This window comes from Monodon monoceros, unplaced genomic scaffold, assembly GCF_005190385.1.
Source record: "Monodon monoceros isolate NGI ecotype Baffin Bay Population unplaced genomic scaffold, NGI_Narwhal_1 Super_Scaffold_7, whole genome shotgun sequence".
NCBI classification, from domain to species: Eukaryota; Metazoa; Chordata; class Mammalia; order Artiodactyla; family Monodontidae; genus Monodon; species Monodon monoceros.
In genome coordinates this window covers 125,566-145,683 of record NW_021703784.1, presented here as the reverse complement: position 1 = coordinate 145,683, position 20,118 = coordinate 125,566, and positions in this window count along the sequence as shown.

Sequence of the window (20,118 nt, the reverse complement as noted above, 5' to 3'; positions counted from 1 at the left end):
ATGAATTGATGGACAATCCTTGCAGCCTGAGGATTCTGGGGTTCCAGACCCTGTGCTCCCCCATTATCCCTCCCAGAACCTCTCCCCTCCACTTGGAGTGCTTTTCTTTGGTTCTGTTCTCAGGCTGCCTCCTGGCTTCCATGGACACCCTGTCCCCTGCAGAGTGTCCATGGTTATACCCCCGCCTACCTGGCCGTGCAGTCAGAGGGTAGGAGCCAGCTTCGCCTTTGCACCTCGCACCCCAACTGGCACCCAGGCTGCCCCTCATCCCCCCTCTCCGTCTTCCCAGTCCAGCCACCATCATCTCCAATTCACTTTATCCCATTAACTCTTGTTCCATCCAGAGTATTGTTTTCAAAATATAATTAAAATATCTTGGGGCTTCCCTGGTGGCGCAGTGGCTGACAGTCTGCCTGCCGATGCAGGGGACGCGGGTTCGTGCCCCGGTCCGGGAAGATTCCACATGCTGCGGAGCGGCTGGGCCCGTGAGCCATGGCCACTGAGCCTGCGCGTCCAGAGCCTGTGCTCTGCAGTGGGAGAGGCCACAGCAGTGAGAGGCCCACGTACCACAAAAAAAAAAAAAAAAACCAAAAAACCAAAAACAAAAACAAAAACAAAACTTACCCCTGCTGTTTAAAACCCCATATAGGTTTCCCCTCGCTCTCAGAGTTGACCCAAAGTTGTGACTGTCCCTGAAAGCCTCTGGGTGGTCTGACCTGTCAGCCCCTCTAACTTTGTCTTCCTCCCCTGTGGCGTGCCACAAATGGCTTTCCCACTGATCCTGGGTTTTTGCATATGCTGTTCCCGCTGCCTCAAAGGCTTTCCCCTTCCCCTTTTCCTTGGTTCGCTGGTCCAACTCCTTCTTTGGCTCAGAGAAATGTTGATTCCTCTGGAGAGCTTTCACTGATCACCACTCCAGGTCACCTACGTCTGAGTCACACAGGCGTTTGGATTTAACTGTACTTTGCCTTCACAGCTGTAATAGGCAGCCTTTCCCAGAAAAACAGAAACGATAGGATATAAAAGGATATTTATGATGAGGAATTAGCCGATGGACACTGGCAGGTCCCATGACCTGCCGTCTGCAAGCAGGGGAAGCTGAACTCCATCTGGGTCAAAACCCTGAGGACCAGGGAGTGATGTGAATCCCAGTTCTGTCCGGAGACAAGATGATATGTGCCTGCTCAGCAGAGAAGCAGAAAAAGAGGTGAATTCCTCTTCCACCCTTTTGTTCCATTCAGGCCCTGGATGGATGGGGTGGTGCCCACTCACGCTGGGGAAGACAGTCTACTCAGTCAGCTGCATCACAGGCTAGCCTCATCTGCACACACCCTCACAGACACACGTTTAAATAACATTTCACCAGTCATCTGGGCATCCCTAAGCCAGATGAGTCGACAGATACAATTTACAATCACAGCAGTTTTTACGACCATTTTGCTTACATGTTAATCTATGGCCATTGCTTTGTTTAACGTCCTTCCTCACAGACTAGTGGCTTCATGTAAGCGAGTACAGTTTTATGTATTTGATTTATGACCTGACACACGGTAGGCACACAATAAATAATTTAATGATGATGCACTGATTAATTACTGAATACTTAGAGCAGGGCCCTTCAAAGTCTGGTCCATGGACTAATGCTGGTCCATGAATTGTTTGTTAGTAATTAAAGACTAAGTGCTCAGAGATTTTGTAACAATTTGAGAGATTAATTTTATGCCTGTTGAATCTAATAATAATAAGATAGATTTGCATTTTACATACAATGTTTATGGGTAATTTATTTTTATTCTATTTTGTAAAATTAGTCTGCTTTTAAGATTCTCTCCTTGTCTCTAACTTTTGACATTTTAATTATAATGTGCCTTGGTGTGGGTCTCTTTGGCTTTATCTTATTTGGAACTCTCTGGGCTTCCTGTATCTGGATGTCTGTTTCCTTCCCCAGGTTAAGAAAGTTTTTAAACTTTCCTATTTCTTCAAATAACTTTTTTTGCCCCCTTCATTCTCTCTTCTCCTTCTGGAACCCCTATAATGTGAATGTTAGTCCTTTTGATGTCCCCAAAGTCCCTTAAGCTATCTTCGTTTTTAAAAATTCTTTTTTCTTTTGCTGCTTTGATTGGGTGCATTCCACTGCTCTGTCTTTGAATTCACTGATTCTTTCTTCTGCTTCATGTAGTCTGCTGTTAAATCCCTCTAGTGTATTTTTCAGTTCTGTTATTATATTCTTCAGCTCTGTGACTTCTACTTGGTACTTTCTTATTTTTTCATCTTCTTGTTGATGTTCTAATTGTGATTATCCATTCTTTCCCCAGTTCAGTAAGCATCTTTATGACAATTACTTTGGACTATTTATCAGGTAAATTACTTATCTCTGTTTTATTAAAAACATTTTTTTCTGAAGTTTTATTTGGTTCTTTTGTTTGGAATGTAGTCTTTTGTATCCTCATTTTGTTTGACCATCTGTGTTGGTTTCTATGTATTAGATGAAACAGCCACCTCTCCTAGTCTTGAAAAAATGGCCTCATGTAGGAGATGAAACTTGTGTTTTCACATTGACCCAGTTCTTTGTTGTCTGTGGAACCTTTGTCATTGTCCAAACAACCTATTTTATTTTGAATAAGTCCCAGTATTAAGGATGTGCCAAGAGCTGTCAGTATCCTGAAGAGGGGTTTCTTGGTCAGCACTTAGATTCAGGTTGATTGGAAGCCAGGCCCTTGGGCAGCAGCTCTTAGAGTATGCAAATATACACAGTCCTGTGGGACTGCAAGTGGCCCTGCTGGCCACCAGACCAGGTGACCTGAGGTGTCCCCTGTGTGACAGTCCCAAAAATCAGGTCTCCAAACTAATTATAAGCTCCTTTCTGGGAGATACCAGTGCACTGTAGCAAGGCAGGGGGGAGTGCAAAGATGGTGGTCCCTGGTGCATGTTCCCTGAGAGCCGCTCTGTAGCCTCTGGATGTGCCAACCTGAAGTCTGAACCCAAACCAGGCTGAAGCTCCAAAATAAGCAAATAGGCCTCTTTCACAGAAAGACTGAAGGTGTGTTTCTTTCTTTCTATTTTTTCCTTTTTTTTTTTTTTTTTGGCTGTGCAGGGTCTTCATTGCTGCACGTGGCTTTTCTCTAGTTGCGGCGAGCGGGGGCTGCTCTTCGTGGTGGTATGTGGGCTTTTCATTCTGGTGGCTTGTCTTGTGGAGCATGGGCTCTAGGCATGTGGGCCTCAGTAGCTTGTGGCATGTGGGCCCCAGAGCATGCAGGCTTCAGTATTTGTGGCGTATGGGCTCAGTGGTTGAAGTGTGCGGGCTCTAAGGTGTACGGGCTTCAGTAGTTGTGACGTGTGGGCTCAGTAGTTGTGGCTTGCAGGCTCTAGAGTTCAGGCTCAGTAGTTGTGGTGCATGGGCTTAGTCACCCCATGGCATGTGGGATCCTCCCAGACCAGGGATTGAAACCGTGTCCCCTGCATTAGCAGGTGGATTCTTAACCACTGGACCACCAGGAAAGTCCTGAAGGTGTGTTTCATTCTGCTGCTGTGCTGTGCCCTGGGGGTATAACCTGCCAAGAACCACAGGGATTGTTAACCATCCTGTGTGACTCAGAAAGGATGCCTCCTGGGCAAATAGACCCATGCATTCAGGGGTGTCTCTGGGCATCAGCTGCTAAAACTGGGCTACTAGACACGTGTAAGAGTTCCTCTCTGAGGTATACTGGTGCTTTGGAGCATGACAGATGGAGAGTGTGAAGATAAGGCCAATATGACAAGCCCACGGCTAACATCATACTCAATGATGAAAACCTGAAAGCTTTTCCTGTAAGATCAGGAGCAGGATAAGGATGCCCACACTTACCACTTTTACTCAACATAATATTGGAAGTCCTAGCCAGAGAAGTTAGGCAAGAAAAAGCAATGAGAGGAATCCAGATTGGAAAGGAAGAAGTAAAACTGTCAGTATTTGCACATGACATTATATTATATATAAAAAGCCCTAAAGACTCCATCAAAAAGCTTTTAGAACTAATAAACAAATTCAGTAAATTTGAAGAATACAAAATCAATATACAAAAATTAATGTGTAACTGTACACTAATAACAAACTAGCAAAGAGAGAAATGAAGAAAACGATCTCATTTACAATTGCATCAAAAAGAATACAATGCATAGGAATAAATTTAACCAAGGAAGTAAAGTTTTCAGTACACTGAAAAGTATAAGACTTTGATAAAATAAATTGAAGAAGATGAAAATAATTGGAAAGATGTTCCATGCTCATGGATTGGAAGAATTAATATTGTTAAAATGTTCCTACTACCCAAAAGCAATTTACATATTCAATGCAATCCCTGTGAAAATTTCAATGGCATTTTTTCAAAGAAATATTAAAAAATTTTTTTAACTTTGTATGGAATCACAAAAGACCCCAAATAGCCAAAGCAAATTTGAGAAAGAAGAGCAAAGCTGGGAGCATCACACTTCTTGATCTCAGACCATACTACAAAGCTACAGTAATCAAAACAGTTTGGTACTCACATACAAACAGACACAATAGATCAATGAAACAGAATTGAGAGCCCAGATATAAACCCACACATATATGATCAACTAATTTATGGCAAAAGAGCCAAGAACATAAAATGGGGAAAGGACAGTCTCTCCAATAAGTGGTGTTGGGAAAACTGGACAGCCACATGCAAAAGAAGGAAACTAGATGACTATCTTACACCATACATAAAAATTAACTCAAAATTGATTAAAGACTTGAATGTAAGACCTGAAACCATAAAACTCCTAGATGAAAACATAGTGCAACATAGGCAGTAAGCTCTTTGACAAAGGTTTTGACAATAATTTTTTTAGATTTGACACTACAAGCAAAAATAAACAAATGGGACTACTAAAAAGTAAACTAAAATCAAACTAAAAAGCTTTTGCACAGCAGAGGAAACCATCAACAAAATGAAAAGGGAGCCTATTGAATGGGAGAAGATATTTGCAAATGATACATACAGTAAGGGGTTAATACCCAAAATATAAAAAGAACTTGTACAAGTCAACATCAAAACAACAACAACAAAAAACAATTAAAAAATAGGCAGAAGACCTGAACAGACATTTTTCCAAAGAAGACATACAGATGGCCAATAGGTATATGAAAAGGTGCTCAACATCACTAATCATCAGGAAAATGAGAATCAAAACCACAATGAGACATCACCCATACCTGTCAAAATACCTATCATCAAAAAGAACATAAATAACAAATGCTGGCCAGGATGTGGAGAAAAGGGAACCCTTGGACGCTGTTGGTGGGAATGTAATTTTGTACAGTCACTATGAAAAACAGGATGGAGGTTCTTTTAAAAATTAAAAATAGAACTACCATATGATCCAGCTATTCCACTCCTGGATATGTATCTGAAGAAAACAAAAACACTAATTTGAAAAGACATATGCACCTTCATGTTCATTGAAGCATTATTTACAATAACCATGATATGGAAATGACCTAAGTTTCCATCCATGGCTGAATGGATAAAGAAATGTGGTATATACATATACAATGGAATATTATTCAGTCATAAAAAATGAATGTGATCTTACCATCTGCGATGACATGGATAGACCTTGAGGGCTAGGTGAAGTAGGTCAGACAGAGAAAGACAAATCCCATCTCATCTCACTTTTACCTGGAACTAAAGAACACCAGCAACATAACTGGGCTCATGGACGCAGAGAACAGACTGGTGGTTCCCAGAGGCCAGGGATGGGGGTGGGCAAAATGGGTGAAAGGGGTCAAAACATCCAATTTCCAATTATAAAAAAAATAACTCCTGAAGATGCAACATATAGCATGGTGACTATGGTTAATAATACTGTGTTGCATATTTGAAAGTTGCTAAGAGAGTAAATCTTAAAAGTATTCATTGCAAGGAAAAACATTTGTAACTGTTTGTGGGGACAGGTGTTAACTCGACTTCTTGTGATCATTTCACAATATATACAAATATCCAATCACGATGTTGTTCACCCGAAGCGAATGTAATGTTATATGTCAATATGCCTCGATTTAAAAAATAAAGCATAAATGTGCTTTTAGCCATTTGCCTAGTTGTGCCAGTGTCTGGGCTTTCTCAGGGATGGCTTCTTTCAGTTTATTCTACTCCTTTGAATGGGACTTTCCTGTTTCTTTGTTTCCCTGGTGATTTGTTGTTGTTGTTGAAAACTGGACACTTGACTCTTTTAATGTGGCAAATCTGGAAATCAGATTCTCCCCCTTAGTCTTTTTTTTCCTTTTCTTTCTTTCTTTTTTTTTGAAGGTTGAAGGCTGCCTCTTTGCCAGGGATCAGCCAGAGCTGAAAAAAATGTCTCCTCCGGTGTTTTCTGAGCCTGTGCTTCTCCCTGTGACTTTCTAAATTCCCTTATCGGAGTTATTTTTTAATGTTGTAATCCTTAGATAGCTGGCTCCCCAAATGGGAAAAAAACTACAAAAAAAGATTCTATTACTTTGAAAAATTGGGGGTCCCCTTGTCATAGGGGAGATCGCAGGCTGACGGAACCTGAAAATGTCTGTCCCCCCCCTGCCCACCCCCATCTCTAGCAGGAGAGATGCACCTGCTCACAGCCCCCGGCTAAGGAGTGACCGGCTTGGCTGTGGTCACGTGAGCCCTGGCGGAGCCTCCTGGCCCCGGGGTGTGGGATGTCCTTTCAGCGACAGGTGAGTGCCGGCAGGTAAGGCTGCTGCTCAGGGAACATCCAGGTAATGTGCACATGACCTCCTTTGTCCCTGTGAGTGACACTCGGTGACATGTCACGTAAAAATGTGTAATATTTGATTTAACTCTCATGACTCACCGCTGTGGAGTGACGGCCGGCAGGGACATCTCAGCAGCAGAAACTGAGGTCCCAGCAGCCAGCACCCAAGCTCTGCCCCACCCCACCAGGGCAACCAGAGGCAGCTGCTGAGGTCCCCTGTCTCAAGACAGTGCCCAACCCTGGGCCCCGGGACCGCGGGGACCATCTCCTGTCCTCATCTCAGCCTCGGAGGACTTTCCCACTTGTGCACGGCACGGCTGGGACAAGGGGACCTCCTTCCTTCAGTGAGCGGAGAGCTCAGGGCAGAGGGCTGTGCTCAGGGGGACAGGAGACACCTCCAGGGGGCCGGCCACCCTCTGTCTTCGGGTTTGTGAGAGCGGGCGATGAGAGGCAGGTCGTGATGTTGGGAAGGGGAGAGGCTCCGGGCGAGTGCCAGGTGGATGCAGGACAGACGGGCAGTCCGGGAGCCGCCTGATCAGGAGGGGAGGAGGTGCAGCTCCACCGAACCCGGATGGGTCAGCTGAGGCTGCGCCTGGGGGGATGCTAAAAGGCCTCACAGGACCAGTCGGTAATGATTTCCGGGTCCCTCATCCTTGAGGCCAATAAATTAGAGGCCCGAAGATCGGAACGTGAGGACCCCTTTAAAGTGATAAATGGCGTCCCTGCTCCGGGTGGCTCCCGGGCAGGTGGTGGGGGGCGGCTGTCCACAGGGGCAGGGCTTGGGGCTGGACGGGGGTCAGTGGCGGATGCTCTCTGAGAAGCTGAGTGCAGGCAAGGCCTGGCGCAGAACGGCCAGGGTTCTGCCGGAGGATGGGGACTTGGTTTGGAGGAGCACCGACCTTCCTTGGCTTCTCTGTCAGCGGCTGGAGGTCATGGGCGAAGAGCCTTGGGCCTGGCTCTGCTTCCAGCTCTGTTCTTTGACCTTGAACGAGGCACACCTCTCAGAGCCTCGGGGCACCCACGAGCGCCCTGCTTTCCCCCCGAGGCTGGGGTAGGTGGCTGGGCTCTGGATATCGCTCCCTGGTCAGACGCTCATGGAAAGCCAGGACTCCGTCCCCACCAGCTCCTCGACCCACATGTCCTTGTCCTCCCCCACGTCACTCGTGTAAACAGTGTTTCCAGTCTGTGGAAGATCCGGGCTTCCGAGATTTGTGGCTGCCGGGCTCTTCCCCAGCCCGGGCCCAGTGAAGCCTTACGTGCGCTATTGTTTTATTATTATCATTTATGAGGAATAACTAATCTGCATGCCTTTACTCACTGCCCACTGCAGTGACCTGGGACCCACTTGGGCTGAAGGCAGCGGCTCACACAAGGGTCCCGACTTCCCGGCCGGGAGGGGCTCTGCCTGGAGGGCCGCAGCACATGGGGCTCGTCGGGGTCCCTTGGCCCCTTTTCCTGCCCCGTCCCCTTGCTCTGCCTCGCTGTCACCATGTTCTGGATGCCCGGGACTTTGGTTTTCCGGGGCCCGGGTTTCTCTTTCTCCAGGTCCTGTCCCCACCGGAGACGCGTTTCTCCTAAGCTCCGTGCCAGCAGGAGGCCGCTCTTGGCTTGTGGTCCCCGCTCGGCGACACGGATGCAGTAATTCAGAAGGCAAGGTCAAGGCGTGGGCGGCTTCTGGGTTACCCTGCAAGGGAAATATTTGGGGAAAAAGTATTTCCCAGACCCCTCTGTGCATAGCACAGGTTCTGCCCGCTCACCTGAACCGGGGCAGCCCGGTGGCTTTGCTGTCTCCAGGGGCCCCCTAGGAGCCTGCCACCTGGGCCTGGGGCTGGAGGACTATTAGGTTATGGAACCCTTCTGGTAAAGGTTTGGGGTCAGCCATGCACGTGCAAACTTGGGGTTCCGTGTCCACAGAGCCAGAGACTCCCGATGGGCAAGGCTAATGTGGATTTTAGAGGTTGAACAAACGTGGCAATTGAAGAGCAATGCAGCTCATCGTTCAGAGAGTCTTGCCTTTGAGCTTCCTGGGTTTCTTGGCTTCTCTCTTCCCTCTCTGAGTGGACCCGGGGCGTCAGACAGGCCACCTTCTCACTGTTGGGCCACACGCCCAGCCTCGCCCCCGCTCTCAGTTCCATCCTGTCCCGGGCGGGGGCAGGGGGGCTTGACAACAGCCCAGATCTCTGTCCTTCAGGAGGTCCAGACCCCAGCTGGCCCTCCTCTCGGTGAGGTTGATCATCTCCTGCTGGACTGGCCAGCTCTAGGGGCTCTGACGGGGCTTGAGGTAGACAAGGAAGCAGGACAGGGAGAGGAGAAGGCTTTTCCTGTGATGAACAGAACAGGATTATTCATTTATTTACTAACTATGGATTGCGTGGCTGCTGGAAGCACAGAAGTGCGGAGGGGCTGGGGGCAGCAGAGAGTAGCGGGGGGCCTGGCTCAGCCTGTGGTCCAGCAAGTAAATAACCTCTGTCCACACAAACATGTGCGCTTTGGACAAGCCCACAGCATATGTTTCCTTGTACATTTTCTGTGTGTGGTGAGTCATGTAAGAGAATCTGAAATGTCTGGGCAGTTGTGTCCACGGCTGCCCATCTGGGGCCCCAAGTAGCTGGGTAACAGCAGCTTGTAACAGACGGTCACACTCCCTGCTCCCTCCCAAACACACAGGCGGAGAGCAAAAAGCAACTCCACGGGCCACGGGTTACAGGGCGCGGGGGAACCACAGGCTCTGTGGTGTGTCCGGGCACTCAGCGATTTTCAAGGACACTTTTATACTTCAAGGAGCACTGCAACCATCATCTGAGCAAAAGCAATTCTATTTGTTCCAAAACCCTCCACTGCCCAGAGTGAAACTCGATCACCTCCAGAGCTCCATGCGCTGCGGCTCCAGAAGCCCCGACTCTGTCAGCACCACAGCTTAAAACCCCAGAATCAAAGGTGAAAGGGTTTCTCTTTGCCTGCACCATGGATCTACAGGTACAAAACCCCATTTACTCTAAGATTAAAGTGTTTTCTTTAAACACCTCTCGGATGGTTTAACATCCCAGCAGGCGATGGTGAAAGCAGCCTAGCCTTGTCTTGGGAAGCAAGTGCATCTTCCTGGTCTGTGGTCTGGTCCTCGCAGAGCCGACACACCTGCTCCAGGAGTCACGGAACAGGATGTGAGAGCAGGAGCTAAATCCCCAGAGAGATGGGATGCTTTATTGAAAAATAACTGCATTTTTATGCTTTGCGTCTATATTTTATAACCGCTCCCTAGTAGCTGGTACGCTTTCCTCTTCTGCTTCCTCTGCTCTCAGATGGGGACGAGCCGGGGTATCTCCCGTGGAAGCCGGCAGCGGAGCGAAGGCTCAATGTTAGATGTTTATCATCCCGGAACGGGGTCCCTCACTCACATCGCCGGCTCTCCACCCCAGACCTCTTCATCTTATTTTGCTAAACAAGATGAGTTTCTGTCATTGCTGAGAATAATTGACTTGTTTGTAATCTACGTCAAGGCCCAGGTTAAGAACTGGACAATGCAATGCATTTATTATTTCACTCTTCTGTTTAGTCTAGTGTGAAATTGTTTTCCAGGTGGTGATTAATCCTGCCAAGACTGTCTGCTCTTGCTGGGTAACCTGCTAAGCCCATGGGCCTACAATCAGGGTGTCACTGTGGCTTTGTCACACGCCAGCACAGCTGTTGTCCTCTGTCACTCAGCCTGGCCCAGCATCCATTACTCATTTCCCAAGTCTGGATTTTCGGGAATGATTGATGTCTTCTCAGAAAGAAAAAGAGTGAGAAGGCTGCTGGGTGGGCAGAGAGGGTCCCCCGGATGTTTAGACGGCTGGCCCCGTGATGGGGGGGTCTCCCACCGTCTGCTGTGTTCTGGAAAGCGTGGGGTGACCACCTGGGGACCCTCTCGGCCGCTGGGTGGTAGTGGGCGTCATGGCGCCGACTCCCTGGGCTGGTGGGGTGCGAGCGGGCATGAGGAGCAAGGCCCCCCACCCCGTACCTGCCGCTGCCCTTCGGGAAAAGTGGTAACAGTCGGACCCGGGAACGGTTCCCGGAGGGACTGTGGGAACGGGCCCCTTGAAAAGCAGGAAGGATGGGCTGAAGGAACCATCCTGGTGGAGACTCTCCAGAGGAGGACGCGGCTTCACCGTGGTCAGAGCCTTCTGACCTGGTGTTGTGAGCATTCGCGGCTGAGTAGCCCCTGTTCTGCACACCTAGTGACACCCCGAACTTCTACCTCCACGATTACCGGCTGCCAGGAGCCCCTAACCCCCAGGTTCTGATGATCAAAACTGCCTCCAGATGTCCCTGTGGGGATGCCCCCTCCTGGGGAGCCGCTGCTGGGGGTGAGTGATGAGGACCCTTGAGTGTCCCCCCACCGGGGGTGCACCCACAGCTGCCCAGGTGGCTCCCCCGAGGAAGGAAGAGGCAGGCTCAGCCGTCCACTCTGCGACCTTGGAAAGATCACTTAACCGAGTCGGTCTTCCCGAGGGTGTAATGGTCCTGATGAAGCCCTGAGTTGTGGAAGGACATGGGGGTGGGTTGAGGAACACTGTCATCTCACCCTCCTTTATGGGGACCCCTTAGGGTCGGGCTGGGTGGGCAGGTCTGTCCCGCAGGTGACCTGGTGAGCTGTGAATCCCCAGGCTCCGACCTCCCCTCCCTGCAGCTCCGACCTCCTCGGAAGCTGCCTGGCCGCCTCTCCCCCAGCCTCGCGTTTCATCCTGTGCAGGATGTCTAGCCACCGGGGTCTGTCCTCCCCGGGCAGTCACTGGAGGGCCTTCCTCTCTCTTCCCTCCAGATCCTCCAGCTCAGCCCCCCAGAGCCTCGTAACCAAGCATGGGGCTCCTCAGGCCTGGGCTGCGGTCTCTTCCCAGGCCTCCCCAGCACAGAGACCCCTGCCCTTGCCTCCCCCTGTTTACACAGGATCTTCAGTACTCCCACAGCCCTGGGGCCCTTTTCAGAGGAAACAGAGCCGCAGAGGTGAAGCCACTCACCCGGGCCTCGAAGCCGAGGGGACCAAGTCCGGATGTGCACAGGGCCCCGATGGGCAGGGCTGTTTTTTCATCCTCTGCAGTTTGCACGGGGTGCAGGGTCTCCCAGGACGCCCTGGGCCCTGGGTCACACCCAGGGCACATGTTTCTTGGGCAGATCTTCTCCAGGTCCCCTACCCCCCATCCTGGAGCCGGCACCCTCGGGATGCCCCACCTCTGTTCCCCTCCTTAGCCCCCGGCGGGGGCGGGGGGAGGTGCCTGGCGTCCCCTGGGACTGGTTCTCCTGTCCAGGACCTTCCCTGTAGGCTCGAGTTTCCACTCAGTCTGTAGGACAGGGGATTCCTGAGCCTCAGGATCCAGGAGGGCTGAGGCTGGGCAAGGTTTCCTCACCTCAGGTCAACAAAAGGAGGGAGAGGCCGCCGTCCAGCCTGGCCCACCCGAGGGGTTTGAGGCCCTAAGCCACTGTGGCTCCCTGAGCACAGCCAGCTCCCAGTGGTTTGGGGAAAACACTAAGAAATAAGACCCAAGTTTCTACCACCAGACTTTCGAGCAGGCACGTGTGTGGACGGTCGTAAGAGTCAGCACTTGAGAGGCACATCAATCCAGGCCCTTTTCTATGCCCCGTCTGTGTGTTATATCATTTAGCTGTCAGGACAGCCCTGTGCATGGATGTGATTTTTATGCCACTTGTTGATGCCACAAAGCCCAAGGCTGTGCATCGTGAAATCTGACTTTGAGTCTCATACTGTTGGTCCCCAGACTTAATTTCTCCTAGAGGTTGGTCCCTGGGCCCCCTGACACATTCCTTCAGAAGGATGTGCGATCTGGTGTGAAAAAACTGAAATTTGTCATCCAGGAGACACTTTGATCTGACTTTATTCTAGACTTATTTCGTCATCAGATTTGTCTTCCTAATGGAATTGTGGCCCCATCAAGATCCGAATGAGCTTTCATCCCTTGAGCCTCAACAGTAATGATGTGTGAGTCTGTGTGTGTGTGTGTGTGTGTGTGTGTGTGTGTGTGTATGTGTGAGCGCTGGGGTCTGGTCTGAGGGTCTCGGCTGAGCGCGACTTGCACCTCCTTATGACGTTAGGACAGGGTGATGAATGTCACATGGGCCTGCCCCCCCGAGGATGAAATGACGAAGCTGTGACTCCTCCTTTCTTCTGCGCTTCCACACATTTCAGTTCTTCCAGGGCCCCCCGTTTGGCCTGCTGCGGACCATGACTCAGCTCTTTTCTAAAATGAATGTCCTGAGAATTGTTCAAAGACATCCTTCCTTCCAGTTTGGCAAACCACCGCCCTCCTGGCCACGCTGAAGCCCCTGTGCTCGGGAGGGAGAGGTCTGGCAGGGCCAGAATCCCCTCCAGCCCCAAGGACTGAATTCAGCACTCGAGCTATCTCTGCAGTTCGGATCAACCTCCACAGGCGTGGCGAGTGCTCAGCCAGAGGGTCCCTTCTCCAGGGTCTGCTATTTCCAGGCTTTGAGAGACCAGAGCGGGATGAGGACATTTCTTCATTTCCCATCTGGAGGACTGTCTCACTTAGAGAACACTGTAAGGGCTGCTGGGCCCGACCTCACAGCTCTAGAATCAGAAAGCCCAGCTCCACCCCACGTAGTGTGTGACCAGGGCGGGGACCTTACCCTCGCAGACCCTGCCTGTCACCTTCACTGTCGCAGGCTGCACTACCATGCAGAAGCTCCCTGTGCCAGGAATAAGGGTGCCGGGATCTGGTGACAGAAAGGAACCCCCAGAGTTCACAAAGCTCTGGATGTGCCAGAAACGTAGGCACAGCTGTTCCTGACAGCTGAGCACAGTGACCTGGGGAGGAGACATGGTCACCCCCGACAGGTGGAGGGGCTGAAGTTCATGGATGTTCGCACACCTGCTCGCAGCTGCAGGAGCAAAGGGAGGACCCAGCGGGAACCTGCACGTGGGCCGAGGCACCCTTGTAACGAAGGCTCCAAGCTGAGCTGAGAGCACAGCTTCCTCGGGGGGAGGGTACTCTTTTCAGTCCGATGCTTCCCAGGTGCTGCCGAGGGCCCCCCCCCCGGGGTCAGTTTGATCTCAAAGGCGCTGGCCCCTTTGGGCTCCAAAGGCCTCTTACACAGGACTTCTGTTAAGCCCTCAGGCGTGTTTGCACACAAGTGTGTTAGGTGATTTCCACACGGCAGGCGCTGGGGGAACGGCGCGTGTGACACCACCTGGTCGGGCTCATGGTTGAGGCTGTGAGCCAGGCACGGTGTGGTTATGGGGGGCGGGGTGACGAGGCCCGGAGCCCACACTCCGCTCGGGGCCAGTGGCCTCTGCCCGCCCCTCCCCTTCTTCTAACGGCACCACTCTGCTGGTGGGAGCCGGTTCCCCCACTCCCAGCTTGCTCGGGTGAATCACTCTCTCTCCATTTTCCTCAGATAAACGGGAGTATGCTTGGCAGAGCAAGATGAGAAATTGGAATCCTTTTCTCCCCTCCACTGCTCCCTTGAGGTCTAATTAAGGATGCTTGGAGCAGAAGACTGGGCACTGTGATGGGGCTGCGAACCCGCCCCCGCCCAGGCTCCCCAAGCAGCCACGTCTGCACCAACTCCCTCGGCCCCTGTGTCCCACTCCCCCGCAGCCCGGAGCTGGGACCACCCCTCCCTGGGCTCCAGGTTTCTGTGCGCACCGCCTGGTGTTAACCTGTTGCGTTGCTGAGGGTTTGGTAGGAAGAGCCGTGGAGGCGATGCTTCACAAACATGCTCGCACTCGGCCTGTGGGGCACCAGGGTCTGGGTCTGGGGTGCAGGGCTGGGCAAAGGGCAGGGCCTGGCGGGATCCCTGGGTTGGGTAGGCGCAGGCACTGACCTCCCTGCACGACGGGATAACGGGCAACAGAAGGGCCTGAGGAGTTGACAGCTCTTCGTAAATGGAAGGCGCTTCCGTCACTCCTAGATTATCTTTTGTTTTTTCTCTCACCGAGGGATTCGTGGGGTGAGGGCCTCCCTGCCCGTGTCCAGGGGCTCCTGGGGGTCTGCCCGGCATGTGACGTCCGGGGGACTGGATGAGGCTCACGCTGCGGGCTGGTCCTCTCCCAACAGGATGGGGGTCACAGGGGACATGCAGGGCATGGGGAGAGGTCAGTGATGTGGGGGTGAGACCTGGGTGGGAGGAAGGGACCGGGCACTGCGGGGCCGCCAGGGGCCTGGGGGAGGTGGGAGGGACACACGCTCACACTCACACACTTGCACACACTCACATGTTAGCCACACTCTCACGCTCACTCTCTCACACACACACACACACAAACACACCTACAAACACACAGCTTCAGGGGCAAGAAACAGCCGCCGATGAACATGACACCTCCTATCAATGCTGTGACGCCAAGTCCACCGCCAGTTCCTTAATTAGCAAGAAAACCAGGGCACTCCTTTTTCATGCGGGATGATTTCACACAAAGTAAGACACTGGAAATCAACTCAAAAGGCTCCAAACACTCACTTTTTCCCACTGAATTATTTAGAAATGAATAAATCAGAAATGGAATTCGTTCGCCAAGGCCACAGAGGTTCCACAGCCCTGGCCCTCATTCCTCCACGAGATCCCCCAGGACAGCTGATTGTAGGAAGTGTGTTTGCTTCCTGCTTTCCTCCTCTTCTTCTGTTCTTTTTATTGGCTTACTTTGCCCTGTTTCCTTTTACTCCCTCGGTCCTGCCAAGCTTATCTGAGGCTGAGGTGCCTGATGAGGGAAGAGTAGGAACCTGGCACAGAAGCTTTGGGGAGGACGGTCACTTCCCTCTGTCACCCTCACTACTTAGCAGGGACGAGGATGGGGCTGCTGACCAGCTGGCAGCAAATCCACGGCCCCTGAGAGCAGGATTGACACCACAGCTCTCCCTGCCCCCAGCCCCGCGGCGCGGCTTGCTGCCCAGGACCTCCGTGCCCCGAGCCTGACCCCGTGCGCTGGCTCCTTTCTCTGAGTGTCGTCATCTCCCCACAGCGTCTGCATCTCTGTGTCGTGGCGGTTCTGCGGATCGAGGCGGGACCTGCTTCTCTGGTTTGCACCGGATGCAGAATGAGAGCTCAGGACGTGCTGACAACTCACTGGCGGGAAAACAGATGAGAAGAGAGTGAGGGAAACACCTAAAATCCTGCTTCAGAGGCCGGATGGGCCAGCCTGCATCTGTGCTTCTGGAAGAGCCGTGCGTCTCGGGGTGTCTTGGAAGGATCAACATGCCATCCGGGCATCTGTCTCTGAGACCTTGAACCTGCTCCCCGGCGGCTGATCCCCTCCTTAGCGGGGTGTTGGTTTCCTGGTGAGTTTAGCAGATGGCTTTGTACCAGTTCCCGGGAACTGGGCTTGAGTCCTGTCCGTGGACCCTGGAGGCCCTCAGACCCCTCTTGCTTCTCTTCACAACCACTGCCCAGAACGGTGGACGGTCGGAGCTTTCACGGGACCCGCCCGCTTCAGGGACCGAGGTGGAAGGCGCACGACCCCTTCGGGACCGAGGACAGCGTGTGACACAGCCGTAGTGGTGTCAGGGTGTCAGCATTTCCGTGCCAGCTCCACGGCCCCAGCCCCTGCAGGGTGATGTGAGGGGGACCAGCGACCCCTGCACGGATAGCGGGGAGTCTCGGGGAGGAGCTCTGTGCCTGCGGAGCCCGGATCCCTTCTAAGGGGTCAAGCTGCAGGCTCGTCGTCCACATGGAGCCCCTTCATGCTCCTGGGCCCCAGCACACAGGCCCTGAGCCCCGGAGCGAGACGCTCCTCACTCAGGGCTGTTCGTACGCCAGCATCCTTGCAGAGATTGTCTGAAACACACTTCGGCCAGAGCTTCTCCCCTGTCGAGTGCAGGATGCCAGGGACCAGGGGGGCACACCTGCGTGCATCCACTGATATTCCTGGCTTTCCTTGTTTCTCTGCGTTGACGTCCTGGCCGGGGGCTGACCATGTGGTCGTGAACCCAGGAACTCCTGGACGTCCTGGGACGCACGCAGCAGGTGGCTGGAGGGGTGAAGATGGAGGAGGGAGGCTGGTCCCTCTTCTCCCCTCGGGGGCTTTCACTCTCAGGAAACACTAGCAGGAGGCCCCTCCCCCCGGGGGCTCCTGAACCACTGTGACATTCCAGGTGACATGCGACGTCGGGCTTTCGGTCCCCACGCGCCTCCTGCCCATCGTGGACACCACAGGCAGAAGAGCGGGTCTTCCGTCCTGCGTGGTGGTCAAATCTTCCCCAGCTCAGGCCCCGCTGCTCTCCCACTTTCTGGACACATCCCTGCAACCCGAGACAGGCTGACCATTTGTGACTTAAATTCTACTCTCCCCACGGGTGCGAGATACGATGATTGTCTGGACACCTGATGCACACGCAGGTGGACTTGTCCCCAGGAACACGGGTGCACTTTCACAGGTCATTAGCCATTCTGAGAGCTGGCTCTCGCCCTCTGGAGCGTTTGTGTGTTTGAACAGATGACAGGTGGGAATCAGTTTCCATGGAGGAGACCCGCTCCTCCCTCTGGAAGCACTTTGCCCCTTTCCAGCGTCTCAGCCCTCACTTTTCATGCTTCACTCTTGAGTTTTTCCTCTCATGTTCTTGGCATTTTCTGGCTGACACTGACACTTACCTGGCTGGTCCCCTGTGACCCAGAAACGGTCCCCCTAGGAGGGCGTGAGGGGCCCGCTGCCACTGGGGGTTACGGGAAGGCGGTGGTGGGCACTGTGGGTGCCCAAGAGATGGAGGCTGTTCAGTTGTTGGTTGAGGTTGTGATTCTTCAGAAACTTGATTAAGAAATAAGTGCTTCTTGAGATTATGCGAAAACTAATGAGGTCATTTAGGTAAGTGCCCTGAGTGGCCGGTAAGGACCGTGTCTCGCTCATCATCACCCCACAGGGCACTTCCTACAAAGTTGGTTCATAGGGATGGTCAGCGTGTGTTGATCGACTGTATGAAACTATGTGCTTGATGTGTGGGGTGTGTGTGTATGTGTGTACGTGTGTGGTGTGCATATGAGTGCACGTGTGTGGTGTGTGTATTTGTGTACGTGTGTGGTATGTGTATTTGTAGTGTATGCATGTGTGTGTACACGTGAGTGTGGTATGTGTCTTGTGGTGTGTGTGATGATGTGACGTGTGTCTGTGTCTGATGTGTGTGTTTGTGTGTGTACACTGTGTGGTATGTGTCATGTGGTGTGTGTTGTGTGTGTGTGATGGATGTGAGGTGTGTCTGTGTGCAGTGTATGTGTGTGTGCTGTGTGTGTATGTGTCTGTACACTGTGTTGTGTGTCACGTGGTATGTGTGTGATGGACGTGAGCTGTGTCTGTGTGTGTGTGTGCTGTGTGTGAGGTGTGGATGGGAAGCAGCCAGGAGGCAGCGTGAGGCCATGCTAATCCAGGCCCGTGTGGGGCTCGGGAGGCCTCTGCCACCTCTGTGCCCTGGGCGGTGGGCAGTGGGCAGTGGGTAGGGGCCCTTCCCTGGCGGCTCTTCCCGCACCGCCTTTGATTCCTTAATAACCACCGGCCCCTTCCTCTGCCTCCTTGCTGACCTGTTTGAAGCAAGCACTTGACAGCTTAAGAGCGTCTTTTCTTCTTTCTTTAAAGCATCAGCCCCCAGGCCTTGTTAAGCAGCCACAAAGCAGCTCCGTTACAGCCTCCAGAAAGAAGCGTGCAAGAGGGGAGTCGGGTGTAAGCTTGCAAATGTGCTGTCTTCCCCCCACTCGGTAATCCGTTCCGTTACCCAGAGGACAGCACGATTCCACGGCCGTGTCAGTGAGACGGGGCCCAGCTGACCAAGTGGTTTCCATGGAAATGCTTTGTCGTGCCTGGCAGAGCAGCGGCTTCGTGCAAGAAAAGGATGAGAAATACAGCCCACATCACGCGTGTTCTGACCTATCTCCCAATTCACCTCTTGTCATGTGTGTTCCTCTCCTGCGTGCAGGCCGGAGCCTGGGGCCTAGGGCCTGTCCTCAGGCTGCTCCCCACGTGGCACCCTGAGGGCAGCGCCGTGTCCGGGCTCTGCTGCCCTCGGCCCCTTTGCTGGGCCTTTGTCAGGCACCGTAATGAACCGTCCAAGTGTGCATCTCTCACGAGCAGCACAGATGTGAAGCAGGTGCTGCTGGGGCCTTTCTTTTTTTTTTTTGCAGAGCACAGGCTCCGGACGCGCAGGCTCAGCGGCCATGGCTCACGGGCCCAGCTGCTCCACGGCATGTGGGATCTTCCCGGACCGGGGCACGAACCCGTGTCCCCCGCATCGGCAGGTGGACTCTCAACCACTGCGCCACCAGGGAAGCCCTGGGGCCTTTCTAAAATCAAGGACACAGGAAGTGAGGGAGTGGCTTGGCCAAGATGTCCAGCTAATAAGGGCATGCTGCGTGCTCAGTCCTGGGGCAGCAGAGTGGCCGTCTGGCCTGGGGAAGCTCAGAGCTGATTGATTGACAAGGGGGTGCAGGCTCCTGACCACTGACCCCTCCACCCAGGCCCCACCCCCTCTCCCGCTGCTCTTGCGTGGATGAACAATCCACTTCCGGGGCTGAATTCTGATGCCTCAGAGTCTCTATCTGGAGAGATTCCAGGGGTGTAGCTTTTTTCCAGAAGCTCCTCTGGAGCCCAGCCAGCCAGTGCTAGCCCAGCTGCCACCCCAGCTCTGGCCTTGGCTCCCGTCCTGAGCAAGGACAACTCCGAATGGCTCAGGAGCTGTGGGGACCAGGGGGGCAGCAGGAGGGGCACTTCTCTCTGGGGAAGAGCAGGGGCTTGTGAAGCCACTGTGGGCCTGTCTGGATGCTGACAGACCTGGAAGTGGAGGTGCACACCCTCCCTGTTCCCCTGGACCCAGGCCAGGGGTCTGTGTGAACAGGGGCCATAGGACCACCCCCAAACAGAGCTGCGGACAAGGGTCCTTCCAGTCTCCACAGGGCTTCTCGCGTTTGCCCCTGGACTAACCTCGTGGCTGCTCTTCTGCTGCAGAACGTGCGGGAGGGTTTGGGGCTATGACAGCAGATGGAGGTGAGGCCCACGGCCAGGCGAGCAAACAAATGGTGAAGCCTGGGGACCCCCGGCCCTACCATTTATCATGTCATGAGCAGGTCAGCCAGGCCTTTGCACAGAGCTTTGCAGGCCACGGTTGTGACTGCGTGGCCTTGACAGAGGTCACCTGGAAGGAGTGGCTGGAGCACAATATCTTCAAGGCCTGATGCTTCTGCGGGAAGCCCACCCATCAGCCCTCGGACCCTTCTGGCCCCGTGACTTAACCTCCCGTTCAGCGGGGCCGTGCTGTCTCCTGGTGGGTGCATCCCTCTCTCTGGACCTAAGGCCTCTTGGCCAGCAGACAGCAAGGCTGTGAGGACAGGAATCAGAAGTGTTGCTGGTGGGTCAGTAGGGGCGGCTGTGGGTGCACCTCTCCCATCTCT